Raw genomic sequence first — 14,445 nt, forward strand, 5'->3', positions numbered from 1 at the left:
GTTTGCAAAACTAACTTTCATGCCATTTCCAACCCTTGGAGTGCTATCTCTACTCTAAGGCCGTGCTTAGATTCTCACAACAGCGTTTTCGTGGACTCTTTCTATGATTAATGAGTACAGGATTAGGGCTTTCCACAGTTTCCTTTTTATATTGGAAAAAGGCTTAAATTTCACGCCAGGAACTGTTGAGTCGCTTCACCTCATATACTAGCGGGTGCCTCGAATGATATCCTGCAAAATCCCTTCAAAACACAAGCCTCTTTCTTCCCTGTTTGGGCAGTTTGAATTGATTTTTGCCTGTTTTTTTAATTAAACTATCCCTTTTCATCTCTTGTTGGGTCCAGTGATGGTATATAATCCTTGAGACCTGATTTTCTTTCTGATGAAAATCTAAGCATTTTTTCTGAGGACCCACTTACGCCAAACCTGTCTTTTGTTTCTCCATTTTATTTTTGCAGATTTTCTTGAACAATAAGTAATAAGTTCATTGTTTCAGATGTTTAGTAAATTAATTTTGTAGTAATTGAGGTTTATTCGTATTTATTTGGAGTGATGAAATGCACTGGGCTCCGAGCAGTTTCTGCAGAAAATGATGGAAATGCATTGCCTAGAAAGCATTATCTGAATCCACCATTACAATTTTGTTTGTTGCATATTTGTTTCATTTTGCCTTGAAAAAGAGAAAAACAGAAAGGAAACCTGCAATGGGGCTTTCGTGAATCTCAGTTTTTTTGCATGATTATGGATTAATTGTGTAGGGGAAACGGAGGGCAAGTCCGGAGCTAGGGCTGCAAACGAGCTGAGCCGAACATTGGGATGTTCGTGCTCGGCTCGCTTAGTTTGAGGCTCGGCTCGTATTCATGACGAGCTTTTCTTTTGGGCTCGTGTTCGGCTCGCCAAAATTCAACAAAACTTGCTCGGCTTGGCTCGTTTAGTAAACGAACGAGTCCGAGCCGAGTTTTTAATGAGCCAAGCTGAGCCAGGCTCGAGCTTGGTTGGGTTCAGGTTCAGCTCGTTTAGGCCCTCGACCGCACCTAAGCTTAGGTGCGGACGAGGGCCAAAAACTCATGTGGGCCCACATTGCTAGGATGGCCCAAAGCATTCATTTGCAAGACCCCATCATAGATAGGGTGTGTACAAAAAATCAGCTCCATAGGATCATCCTAACCCATCCAAAAGTGGAGGGCAAAATGGACAGACACCGTTTGTCACAAATCTGCCCATTTTTGCCCTCCACTTTTGGAGGGGTTAGGATGATCCAATGGAGCTGATTTTTTGTACACACCCTATCTATGATGGGGCCTTGCAAATGAATGGTTTTGATCACTACAAAAAGTGTGGGACCCATGTGTTTAGGCGGTCGACTGCACCTAAGCTTAGGTGCGGTCGACCGCACACTCTTATTCCTCATATATATATTCGCTGCATTTGTTTCATTTTTCATTATCGGAGTTGATGGAACAAAGCTGCTCAAGGTTTCTAGGAGTAAAAAACCACCATGTGAGAGGACTGGTGAGGATAGGATTGAAGAAGTGAGATGGGGAATATTGGGGTGGACAGGGAGGGTGATTGGTATTGCAATATTTGCGCTTCTTGGAATTTCAAATGGAGACAATCTTGTCATTGGGATAAGCAACATAACCGTGACTCTGTGTCTGGTTCTAACCCTCGAAGCTCTTGGAGATGGGTAGAAAAAAGAAGTGCTAGAGATCGAAGTTCGAGACTAGGTGATCGTGGTTTGCTGCCGGAGATGTCCCCTGGACATAAAGGTCGGAATCTCGCCTTTAGGGGGGAAAAGAAATATAATGGAATCCGGATCGATCAGTATGGAAGATGACAGATGGCCCGATTCTGTGACGATTTCAGTATTCTCTGAGGAAGGTTACCCGGCCCTGTCTATTTCAGGAAAGGAAGTAGCTTCAAGGCTACAATCCCTTAAAAGTTGTTTAGTTGGGAGAAAAATGGATAAATCTGGGACCATTCAAGATCTATGGTTATGGGCTAAGAGTGCTTGGAATCTCCCCTGTTGGCATGCCCTTGTATCTTATCAGAAAATGAAGTTTTATTTTTCTTTGAATCAAAAGATGAAGCTTCAGTGACATTAGACAAAGGTCAAGAGGTGTGAGGGGATCATTTACATTCTCTCTTTCCTTGGAATAGAGATTTCATCCTGGGCTTAGAGGAATATTGGGTTAAATTTTTTGGGCTTAGAGGAGAATATTGGGTTAAATTGTTTGGCATCCCTCTCCACATTTGGGCCATATCTACAGTGGAAGCTCTAGCCAATCTTTTTGGTCGGGTATTAGAAGTTAAAATGGAAGGGAATAACATTCATTGTATGACATTTGTATCTGTTAAAGTCCTTGCCCACTGGTGGAAGCCTCCACCTTCCTCTATTCAAATTCATATCTCCGGCCAATGTTTCCCAATTGGTATCGAATTTCAGAGGTGTCGGACGATACCTGATTTTGATGTCCCGGTCGTGTCTTCTCATCTGGGTAGGTTTCCATCTTTTCTGGATTCTGGCCCCTTGAATCATTGCCCTCCTTCCCCGGCAAAAATGGCGTCGGTGCCGGAAACACCGTTCACCATCACGTCGGAACCTTTGCCTAGGGTATCCATTGAACCCTCGGGGTCTATCCCATCAAGTTTTAATTTCAAATCTCTGTCATTGTCAGGGGTGTCAGGCCTTGCCAATAATGTAGGTTATGCTTCCCTTAATTCGGGTAAGGTGAAAAAGCAAAACTTTAAGGGGTCCCATCACAAACGCCGCTCTGGCAGTGCCAACCCTTTTCGTTCCTGGTCTAAGAAGGGAAGATTTTTAAATGGGAGAAAATATTGGGGATCTGCTAGATCCGGAACCTCCAAATCTGTCCAGGAAAGATGCAGATTAAGTTCTGGGCTTCCAAGTACATTCCGAACCAAAAGGGAGATGAAGAATTATGAGAGAAGGTCTTTCCGTAGGACAAGTGAATGAGTAGGTCATACCCTGGAACCTATTTTAGAAAGACCAGAGAGACTTTTGACAAAAGTCAACACTTTGAGTGGGCCTTCCCTTTTTTGCAGGACTGGGATGTCCTGTGGATGAGTTACCTTGCAATCTAGGCCCACGATGTACTTGGTGCAGGTTTTGGCGGTTTTTTGTGGTTGTTTAAACAATGGCGTTTTTGTTTGCACGCGGTTGCTTATGAAGTTGAATAAATCTGTTGGACTTAAGAGATATACAAAATTTGCCTTTTTGTGTGAGGGAAGTTAAATCGTCTTATTGGCTTTTCCTCTTTTTTTTGGCGATTGAGTTTATGGCTAACCATTTAAATGTAATGATGATCTCAGATCTAGAAGCGTGGAGGTAAATGCTCTTTTAGGATTGGAGGGTAGTCTAAAGAATAGTGGGAATGCAATGGATACATGTTATGGCATTTAGCTTTCGGACCATAGTCACAATCCTAGGCTGGAATGGCCTCTATCATGAATACCTAAAACATTGTGTCAGATATGATCTCTGGGGGAGAGTGAGTAAGGAAAGCAATTATTTTTCCCTCGGTTTTGGCTTAGGAGGCTTTCCCTATGCCTCTTTAATGGTAGAGTGGTGGCGGTTTCTTTTTTTTGGCCTTATGATTACCTTTTTGGGCTAATCTAGTCTATTTATCTTCGAGACTTGGTAGTGGGCCTAAGGTCTTGTGTATAGGGGCGGTACTTCTTAAATGGTAATGACGTCTAATTACCAAGTCTTTTGGTTCTCCTCAGTAAAGGTAAGTGTAATCATCTAGTTTCTGGAAAATGGCTTCTTCTTCTTCCTCTTCGGATTCTAGAACCTTCAAGAGATTAAGGAAAGAGATTCCGGACCTTTCTGAGTGGTTTGAGCACCGACGGTGGGTTCGTAGCTTGCAATACATTAGGATTAAAGCCTCGGTGGAAGCCCCTACCCTCCCTGAACAGGTTAAAAAAATAATTAAACGCCAATGGAAGCAATTCCAGGTGGATTATTGGATGGTCGCTGAAGAATTTTTTCCTGTCACTGGTACTTACAACTTAAAGGATATTTGTATACCAATTTACAAAGTTCTTTTCTTCCAAGGTTGGTTGGATTTTGCAAATGACTTAAGGCGGTTAGAATAGGAGGCAAAGAAAAATCTTTGCATTCGGAAAATAGCTGATCTGATTTCAATTTGGAAGAACCCTATGGAAGAGGTCCCCTTTCCGCAGTTCGCCTCAGACTATTGGCCTAAAGACATGAAACTGGAACTAGCCATTAGAGTCCTATCAGTGGAGTTGAACGATTGTGCATGATAGTTGTCGGCCATAGGTCCCTTGGTTTTTGTTCAAAAGGTCTTAAAAGATATTTTTTGGGAGTTAATATTCGATTATGCCTGGATCGAGAAATTGTACAGATGGCAAAGGAGTAGGATGGAACTCTTCGGAGATTTTTGGTTGTTGGTAACAGAAGAAAATGATGGAACGACTTGGATGGTGATGGAATACTGTATTGGAATCTGGCTACTGTTTAGTTTAACTTGTCTGGACTAGTGCCAGCATGTCGGCCTACTCCACCTTAATATCTTGTAATGCAAAATGGGACTATCGGTCCCAATTGGTATCTTAATATTAAGAAAATATGTCAATTTTCAATATATATATATATATACATGCCATACACCAACATGACAGTGAAGGAGATAAGCTTCTAGAGAACTAAGTCCAGAGATCTGTCAAAAATAACTCTTTGAATCGAAATGGGAATCACCCAACGTATAAAGTAAATGGTTTGGTGCGTCGTTCTGGCTTTAGTGGATACACTACGGTGAGCTTCTCAGGCCATATTTTAAGTAGTCATATTTGTTACTGTATCTAATCTCTTCTTGGATTCTTATTAATTTAACTGTTTGCCGACACAGACACTTTCGAGGCTACACGGTATGATTCATGTATCCGTCATGTGGCGGAAGATGACCTTATGATCCTTATCTTAAGGAGGTAAATAGTCAAGTTGGTCCTTGCAATGAATCTAGACCCTCCAATACAATTCAACTTTTTTGTGGAATCTTTGAAAAATACATCATCTGAATAAGTTAAGATAAAAGGAATTTATATCCCCGCAAGCTTGTCTTGGTAACATATTTTCAATTGAAAAAGTGGGTAATAGCCAATGAAAATGTTACAACATAGGGAGAGGGGTGTAATAGGGTAAACATCTAAAACGACAATGAGATATTTTCAATTGAAAAAGATGGTTATAGCCAATGAAAATGTTATGAAATAGAGAGGGGGTGTAAATATCTAAAACGACAATGAGGATGATTGCTTATGGAGAGAGAGAGAGTAGAAGTGAAAATCTGTTACGAAACCAATCCGGTTCGTAACGTGATTGATCTTCTTAGACGGAAGATCAGCCTCTTGACCCACTTAGAGTGAAGGGTCTGTCGACTCGGTCCTCCTCTGTGCTCAAAACACAATTTACATGATAAAATTCTTCATTTCTTCTAAAAATTGATTACATTTTATTTATAAATAAAAAACCCACTTACCAATTCCTCTAAAACTCCTACAGAAGCTAATCTAGATAAACCTTACTTCTAAGAGACTTATCCACAACAACAACTATATGGGCTTTTGAGGCTTTGGTGAAATTCTACCCATTAGTTATTGAAAATAAAAAGAAGGAAACATAAATTGCTTCAAAATCAGCTCTATTATTTTCTTTTTAGAAGTAAAATAGCTTGTTGATCAGTCATCTGACCTTGGTTGAATGGGGTGTGAAATCTATTGCCCGACGACCAATCACATAATAAGTTTATACTCTTGAGGACCCAAAATTTACCCCAATTATCCAATTCTTACTTCTAATAATGTGGGCCAAAACTACCTATAAGCAAATGTTCAAATACAATGATAAAAAAAATACCATTATTTGGTGTTATAATTGTATGATTGAGTTAGTTGTTGAGCTATTGGATATCAAAAGTGAGGACTCAAATAAACGGTTTGGATCAATCAAAGGGGAACCCATCATGTTGTAGGATTTTATGGTGAAATTCGCACTCACGATTTATTAAATATCAATGCTCTGAATTTAGATTAGTAGTTTATAATTCTAAATTTAATGAAGCCATGGATCTAAGTAGAGACAGTTTCTTTGAATCTGATAGGATCGTTGCCTAAAGCATTCTGATTCCATTACCTGGCCATGAACCCTTTTGGGGGCCATGTACCTATGTCTACATAGTCATTCTTTGGGTCCTAAGCCCTACCCTAGATGACCACTCTTTATCAACTTCTAAGAGGTTAAAATCCTTCCAACCTCAAAGAGATGAGATTAGATGTGGATATTATGGTTCATCACCTACCTATTACACGAGGGGTAAATTTTCCATTTTGAACCTGGGCATGGGAAAAAAAATTTAAGTGGGCTAATCCAGTCATTGCAGCCTAATGATGTTTAAATTCTGCTGAAGATGCTCAGGGAAGAGTAATAAACACAAGGGCATGTAAACATATTTTAATTTTACTAAATCAAACGGCACACATTCATTTTATATCTAGGTACAACTGAAACAAATCATCCCAAATAACAGAAGGAGGGGGGATTACTGATTTTGGCCAACACTCAAAAGGCAAAACCCACATCAGATATACCACATTCTTCTATCCAAGGAAGATCCAAGGCCAGTTTCCCATCACCAGACCACTCACATCCTACTTCAACTCCATTCAAGGAGCTCTTATTTGGCTTACCACTTGAGTAAGCTAAGAATTTTCCTCCCCCCATAACCTTGATCCTCACATTTATCTCATCTCCCTCCTCACCATACTCCACCCCTTGTATAGTCCCTCCACTGTTAAACATGTTTGTCAGCCCGATCGGTGCAAATTTCACATCATACCCGAGCTTCTTGATAGGCACAAAGCTAAAAATCTCAAAGGAAGATGGTAGGATGGTAATGTGGATAGCATCTGATTTTGGGTTCATTAAGAGTAGCTCCTCTGTTTGGGTGAAATAGACTGCATACTCTTCGGCATCACCCATTTCAGTTGTTTCTTTCAACTGGTCCCATTTGATATCGGTGATGTGAATCGAACCGGACATTGCCTTGTAACAATGTGAGTAGCCCTTGATTTTTCTCTCTTTTGGATCCCATCCTGCTCCTTGGCAATTGAACGCTCCAACGACACCTCCGAACTGCGAAATCAGATATACTTAGATATGGCTATACAAAGAGTGGTAGTTTAAGAGACATACAAAAAATGTTATATAGATAAGTAACAGATTCAAATGACTAGGGAATTCCACAAGTTGGACCTTCCATGAGTGAAAGACTAGCAGGAATCTCTATGCCTCTTTAGTCTTAACAAAGAAACTAACAATTCAACGCAAACCCGAATTGGAACTAGAAGTTGGTTTACTCTTTTTTTAAAAAAATAAAAAATAAATAGAAGTTAGTTTAATATTGTAAGACATGAATTCTACTACCTTGTTTAAGTTCCAAATCTTGAGGATGGTCTCCCCATCAAATAGAGGGTTCTTGAAGAGGCAATCTCTAGTTGGAAGAGCAAAGTGCTGGCACTTGGGGATGGTCCCATCAGGGAAAACGAGCTTCTTTATAAGATCGAAGTCATGGCCTCCCACAGAGTCGCTCAAGTAAACTGGTCCTCCGCAGATTGCCCTCGACCCCGCATGGAATTTAGCGCATAAATGATCAGATTGAAACATGTCCCAATCTGGTTGTATGATCTGACCCATCCACATGCTGTTATATGCACAGTGGATCATATGGACTCCTTGTAACCAATACACCCCCATTGGATCACCATTTGGATCCTGAAACCAGAAATCATCACCTGTACAAGTGTAGAGAAAGATAATTAGCACCACTAATCAATCAACAAATAGATTTAAATAAATTGTTTCAAATTCATCGGATTGAATTCTCACCTACTCTTCCTAGTGCTATCTGCCATGTCCCAAGGAAGAAAAAGTCGTTGCACTGCTGCATGCTTGAGATCAGTCCAGTTCCTTTGAAGTTCTTCACAAGTGATTTTGACAGGCCTTTGTAATAAGCTTTACCTAGCTCAACCCGGCCTCCATATTCCTCACAAACATATTCAAGAGTCTGCAACAAATTAAACCCTTCTTATGCATACAGTTATGCACATAATTATATGCATTATAGTTATATATGCGCATAAACATACGCAGACATAGATGGTCAAATGGATAGATAGCTCAGTTAGGAAATAAGTATAGAAACTTACATGTATTACATCCACTTTGACTCCTGTGATCCCCACATTTGAAAGATAAGAATGCATGGAGTCATAGAGATCAGTGGCTTGGTCAGGATGAACCAGACCAATACCGCCTTCGACGATCTTCACAACAGCAAGATCATTCATTGTGCCATCAAGACCAGGAGAGACTGTGACTGGGATTACCTTTGTATTGAGATGGGTAGTACCTGGCCTAACACCACCCCAAGCACCACATAGAGCATGCCACACATAGACATCATCCAACCCTTTAAACCTTCTTCTCAAATCACTGGTAAAAGCTTTCATTCCAAATTATTCTGATTTGCCAAAGCACGCATTCTCTGCGCTAGAACCACTTCCATATGAATCACTACCACACATCTCACTCAATTGTTGTTTCAGATTTTCAACCTTCAAATGGAAACCTGACAATTCGGTGACCCCATCTTGTATCGCCTTGTCGCGAGCCTTCTCGGCTTGCTCGAGCTCAATGGCCTTGGATATTAGCATCTTAGGTCTCTTGGGATCAAATGATGGGGCCTTGGGTCCCAACATAGTCCCCCCTTTGTACCTCCTAAACTTCTCACATTCCTCAAACCTATAAAGCCTAGCAGTCATCTGGGTTCCTCCTAAGACAAGGTTCTTCGCATCTTCGAATGGATTCTCACCATCTAGACTGATACTTTGCCAACCGTCATCTATTATAAGAAACCTCGGTGGCACGCCACCATCAACAAAGTCCTTCAATCCATGCCATACACCAACAGGATCTACAGTCAAGTAAAATGCATCCCACGTGCACCAACCAAACTTGTCTATCAGAGAAGGGACTGGCTTCTCTTCTAATAGCCTAAATGTGTTGAGATGGACCCTAGCAGCACTATAAGCTTCCTTCATTAAATTATAAGGATTGTCACCTATGTGAACATAAGCAATTGCATTGAAAGATGAAACTCTTACTTGACTAGAGCCACTTTCAGCACAAAGCATGACATGCCCATCAGTACCTGGATGAAGGGAAGACCTGAACTTCCCTTCAATCAAGGGAAGGACCAGAACATATGACCTTAATTCAGGGACATCTAGAAGCACCCATTGTGTTTCCATTTGCAAATCTGACCCAGAATTCCCTACCCACATGGTAGACCACCATGTCTTAAATCTGAAGACACTCACAAAGTCTCTACCACTCAACTTACCCAAGGAGTTCATCAATCTATCAGATGGCTCCTCTTGACTGAATCCGAGGAACCCACCCTTGTGTGATCTAGAGTTAACTTGCTGAAAGAGGGGAACTGGCACATCTGAACTTCGACATATAGAAGAAAAACTACTAAAGGAAACATTGTCAGGAACCTCAGAGAGCAATACAACTCCATTGACACTAATATTCCCACCTGACAATTCAAAAAAATTATTCATATTTTCGGCTTGGACGCTGCCAAAAGCCGAATTCAACACTTAAATGTGGCTAAAGGGTCCTTTTGTTCTGAAGGAGAGTGGTGGTATTTATAGGGTTGGGCTGAGAAGAGTTTCCAAGATTAGAGAGTTTCCAAAAAAAAAAACACACACCTTAGAATCCTCTATATCGGATTCTTTTTTTTTATATACTTTATAGAAAAGCCCAAATCAATAAAGGAGTTGCCTCTTTTTGTGTGGAGGTAGAAAAGGGAGTTACTGCAAATCCAAGATTAGAGAAAATAGAAAGAGTTGCCGAAATTTGCAAGGTGTTGATGAAGTTCCCATTTTTGGAGAGTAATGATTTTACAACATTAGGAAAGAGGAGAGGACGAATTGGAGTTTTGGGGAAGAGTTGCCGAGAACTCCAAGGATTATCAAATTGCAAAGTGAATCAAATTCTCCTTCAAGTGGCCGAATGGACTTCTTTCCATAAAGATAAAGGGCTGCGAAAACTTTTGTTTTTAGAAATATAGAAGTTGCTGAAATTAGGATGGGGAGAAGTCATATACTCTTTTTATTCTTTTGTTTTCTTCTGGGGTCTATCTAGTTTTAACGGTCATCTTGTGGGTGAGTTTTTTTTTCTTCTAGAGCTTAAATTTGAAAAAAAGGCAATAATAGAGACAAGCTCGTTCTTCACATGGAAGTCTGCAAGGAAAATATCCTCACACTGTAATGGGTGATGAAAAAATGAAGAAAGTTTAACAATCTGTTATGAGATTCTTGGCCATAATTGACCAAGATTACTGCCATGATTCTTTTCCATCCTTGGCCAAGATTTCTGCCAAGATCAGCATTGATTCTTTTCCATCCTTGGCCAAGATTTGTAGGCAATCTTCTGCAGTAATTTATTTCCATCTTTAGCTAAGATTTTTGTTATCATTTACAGCCAATATTACTGCTGTAATTTATTCTTTCCTTTTGACTTTCTTTTGTAACATTCTAATCTTGAGATTTCCCTGCAATCTTGGGATTACAATTCACCCTATAACTGTATAAATATATCTCAAATGTAATGAAGACATAGGCATTCTTATATTCAGAATTTCTCATATTCTTCTGTTCTGTTCTTAACACAATCTTTCATGACGTACCCTTCTCTTGATAGACGCTTGAAAGAAAACAAAAGAATAAAAACTTGAAAAAACGAAAGAAGAAAGGCAAATATCTTCACTGATTGGAAACTACAGATTATAGATACTTGGGCACGTGTGATGGGCGAATGATAAAATGAAGAAAGTCACGGACAGTTGGAGAAAGTACTTGACGGAATATTTTATGTTATCTCAATTGTCTGTGCAAACCTGGCAATTAAATGGATTGGTTAGTGTGAAACTGTTTGGGGAAAGTGTCAGATTAAGGGATGAATTAAATATGATCCTTGTCATCAAAAGATCAAAACCATAAGATAACAAAAAAACTTTCTCCATTAGCACTCTTTGAATTTTCGAGAGAGATGAATGCAGTCTATTGCCATCAAGATGTTTTCTTTCTCTAATGATGATGGAATGTCTTCTTTATAGCTTCTTTTTTTGCTCTGCTCGTTCAAGGGTTGCAAATGCAACTGGGATTTTAATCTTCTTTTGATTTAAAAGAACTTGGGTAGATTAAGTGGAACCACCATGGAGTCCTTACCTTTCTGAATTTCTTTTGCTGGTCTTGTAATGTGTGAGGACAAAAAGGAAAAGAACAGAGACTTATATATCAATAGAAAACCATATAAAATAAAGGAAAGTGTACGAAGATAAGTGACACAGCAATTTTTTTCATGCACTGGGTCAAGTCAAAGGAATTTTTGATGAGCCAATGCATTGGATCTCCGTTGAGCCAGGGCACATTGTCTGTATGGTTTAGTGATCACATCCAAACAGTAAGCACACTTGAACCCAAGATTAAGCCAAAAGGAAAAGCTTATATATAAGATTTACACCATCAGCTACCATGTTACACAAAGAAGCTTATATACAATATTTACCTTCCAGCTGCCAGTGGAAGCTCTCTACAAAAGCAAGTCAGCTGAAACAAACTCTCAACCGTGCACCCAAATGCCAGAGCTGTGCCATGAAATATCCAAAGGAGCTTCAGGTTACAAAAAGAGGCCACCATCGAAAAAGGCCACTAATTTTCATAAGGGCATTTAAAGTGAACCAAAGAAGTCCTCCTCCCACCCCATCTGGAAGGAACCCATCATCTGTTCTGCACTTTCAGTCTGAGACATAAAATCATAGGGCACAAGAAATTCACTGGTTTGTGATTCTTTTTGTAGGGAGGCGTGGTAGTCTTCAACATTTCCCAAGGGATAGTAAGGTCTGTACACTTCTTCCTCCCTGACCTGCACATTCTGGAGCCGCTCAATGTCATACAAAACATGGCAAAATGAAATTTAGCTCATGTTCAAGGACATTTGTACATTTTCATGCAGTAATGCGAGTCGGTTATAGCAGTGTTTAAGAACGCAATCAAGTACGTGAAAAGCTCAACCAATACGACTCAACTCAATTGAGAATTAGTATAAGGGGTAGCTTGATTTTCGGAATCCGAAAAATTCATCAACATCTTGAACAAGCGCACGAAAACAACAACCACCAAGTACTCCAAAAACTAAAAAATTCAAACCAGACAAGTGACTGAAAAACACTCAATCCACTCAACGGTGTTTTGCTTTGCTTCAGGCAAGTCTTGGGAACAGTTGAGTTTGAGTTTCAAAACCTCCAGCTATAGAAATAGAACTTCTTGCTAATTCTAACTGCAAAATGAAAATATTAAATAAAGATAAATCAAAATGAGTGTTGAAAAGAAAAAGCTTTGAGACAGTTTACAGCACACCAGCAAAAAAAGACACCCAAGAATTCAGGCAGTCTTAAATTAATTCATAAAGTATTTCAGTTAGTATGGTGAAGGAAATTGTAACCAACAGAGGTTTGAGTAACTTTACATTAAAAGGGAGAAGGATTATATGTATGAAAAATCTCCTTTAACCAAACTAACATGTTTGACAAAGCAAAAAGAAGGCATTCTCACACCTCTAACATTCAAAAATAATAAAAGAAGAAAGAAATAAAGAGAAAACTTACACTCACCGTCCGCTCGCTCTCAGATAGACGCTTCCATGCATCTATCACTATTGTGCAGGAGCTCCCATTCAAACTTTGGCGCATCTTCTGTAACTGATCATAATGCTCGGAGAAATAAAACTGATAAGGATTTCTGGTTTTCCGTGGAGCATTTGGGTCCTTCCTCTTTGCCTCTTTCTTTGATGCATTTGGGTCCTTCCTCTTTGTCTCTTTCTTGGATCCCGAGCTTGGTTTTTGTTTAACAGGTGTCTTCGGTTTTTGTTTAATAGGTGTCATCACTCGAATCTGTAGACCCTCTGGCTCTGAATAAAAATCTGAAGTTACACCACCAATTAGCCCAGGGACAGTAGGAAACTGCTCAACTTAACCTTCTTTAACGTGATACAGTAATCCGTCGAGTTTGTCGGGGCCAACTTTGGCTGTAATCAGATAGCCATTGTTGAATTTGGTTTCAATTGCTCCTTTGACGATTTTACCAACGTGAGCCTGATGATCGCCTGAGACAGAAAACAAACAACAAAAATCCTTATCAATTGAGAAGATTTGAAAAGGCAAAGGAAAAATTGTTGACATGCAACTTTGGTTTTCATTTGAAAAGATGTCACTCTCCCACATTATAAAAGACTATAGATTCATTTCCTAGAGAACTGAGAAGGAAAAAAGTAATAAATTTACAACTTTCCTTGATTTTCTCTTTTATATTGATGGTAAACAGGTGGTGATGAAAAATCTGAGACTGACAAAAAAGGGACAAATCTTGCAAAAGAGAGAATGTGAGTCATAAAATGGATAATTTACAGAATTCTGTTTACAGGAACTTAGACTGTCAAGATTATGAAATCACAAAAACTACAAATAGCAAAGTGATTGAGTAGATATGGTCTCAACAGAACTATTTATGGTGGTAGTTAGTGTTCGGAGATAGCAGAGGTTCAGAAGCAAAACTTAAGGTAGTTACCAAGGTTTATCAGCCAAAGAAACTTTTTGATGATCATATAAATAAAAATAAAATAAGAAGACTATTAAACGAATGGAATTCTTGTGGGGTCTTTTCCAGATCAAATAAGAAGATATTTGAAGGAAGAGCACCTAGGCATGAACCATAAGAAGCCTTGGGATAAACAAAGCAGCTTTCATTTTTTTCTTTGTTGTGATTTTCAATCTGATAACATAGACTCCTTGGTAATTAGTTTACCTTGTGCTTTTAAGTTTAAATTCTGCAAAATTTAGGTTCTAGAATATGCTATATGTGCCTCCTCTTCTTGTTCTATTCTTAACATGAAAAAATGGAGAAAGGGTCTAGAATTTCAGAAGGGATAGTATTGAGAAGATGGAAGTGGCTGGGAAGTAACTCATATTACCTGTGTTTATTTCACTAAAAGGATAAAACCATACATAATTTTTATTTAGCAGACAGACATAACAAGGAAGTAGGTCTTAATAATTACTTTTATAACTATATACAGGTTTAGGTTATGACCCTATTCTTAAGTATGTTTTTGTGATTAGAGTAGAAATTATGCACTCTTATGTAATTTTTCATTTACTTCTCCACAAAGTAGGATGGGCTTAGACCTGCAGATAATGGAAGGGAGCTGTTTTGACGCTTCCTTTTCACTGTTGAATGGTCAACATTGCTGTAGTGTGGATCCTTAGAGGCTGGCTT

The 14,445-nt window shown here is 39.2% G+C and overlaps 1 long non-coding RNA gene, 2 other non-coding genes and 1 pseudogene across 4 annotated transcripts; 2 read left to right on the forward strand and 2 right to left on the reverse strand.

Moving 5' to 3' along the window:
• Positions 1 to 339: 339 nt before the first annotated feature.
• On the forward strand, positions 340 to 411 carry LOC143885681 (small nucleolar RNA R66). Its single transcript, XR_013253547.1, has one exon. It is a non-coding gene; the product is annotated as a small nucleolar RNA R66 (small nucleolar RNA).
• A 134-nt stretch (positions 412 to 545) lies between these two features.
• On the forward strand, positions 546 to 628 carry LOC143885705 (small nucleolar RNA snoR118). The gene has a single exon (XR_013253567.1). It is a non-coding gene; the product is annotated as a small nucleolar RNA snoR118 (small nucleolar RNA).
• Positions 629 to 6,486: 5,858 nt separating this feature from the next.
• On the reverse strand, positions 6,487 to 10,218 carry LOC143882682 (stachyose synthase-like; annotated as a pseudogene). The gene is made up of 4 exons (XR_013252297.1): positions 8,251 to 10,218; positions 7,931 to 8,108; positions 7,469 to 7,836; positions 6,487 to 7,177 (listed from the first exon to the last, which is right to left on the reverse strand). The product of XR_013252297.1 is annotated as a stachyose synthase-like (transcript).
• A 1,467-nt stretch (positions 10,219 to 11,685) lies between these two features.
• Positions 11,686 to 14,445, reverse strand: LOC143882684 (uncharacterized). Its single transcript, XR_013252298.1, has 3 exons — positions 14,355 to 14,445; positions 12,780 to 13,276; positions 11,686 to 12,037 (listed from the first exon to the last, which is right to left on the reverse strand). It is a non-coding gene; the product is annotated as an uncharacterized LOC143882684 (long non-coding RNA).

The sequence above is a fragment of the Tasmannia lanceolata genome, unplaced genomic scaffold (genome assembly GCF_043159265.1).
Source record: "Tasmannia lanceolata isolate RefF3 unplaced genomic scaffold, GAP_Taslan_0.1 ptg000008l, whole genome shotgun sequence".
NCBI classification, from domain to species: domain Eukaryota; kingdom Viridiplantae; phylum Streptophyta; class Magnoliopsida; order Canellales; family Winteraceae; genus Tasmannia; species Tasmannia lanceolata.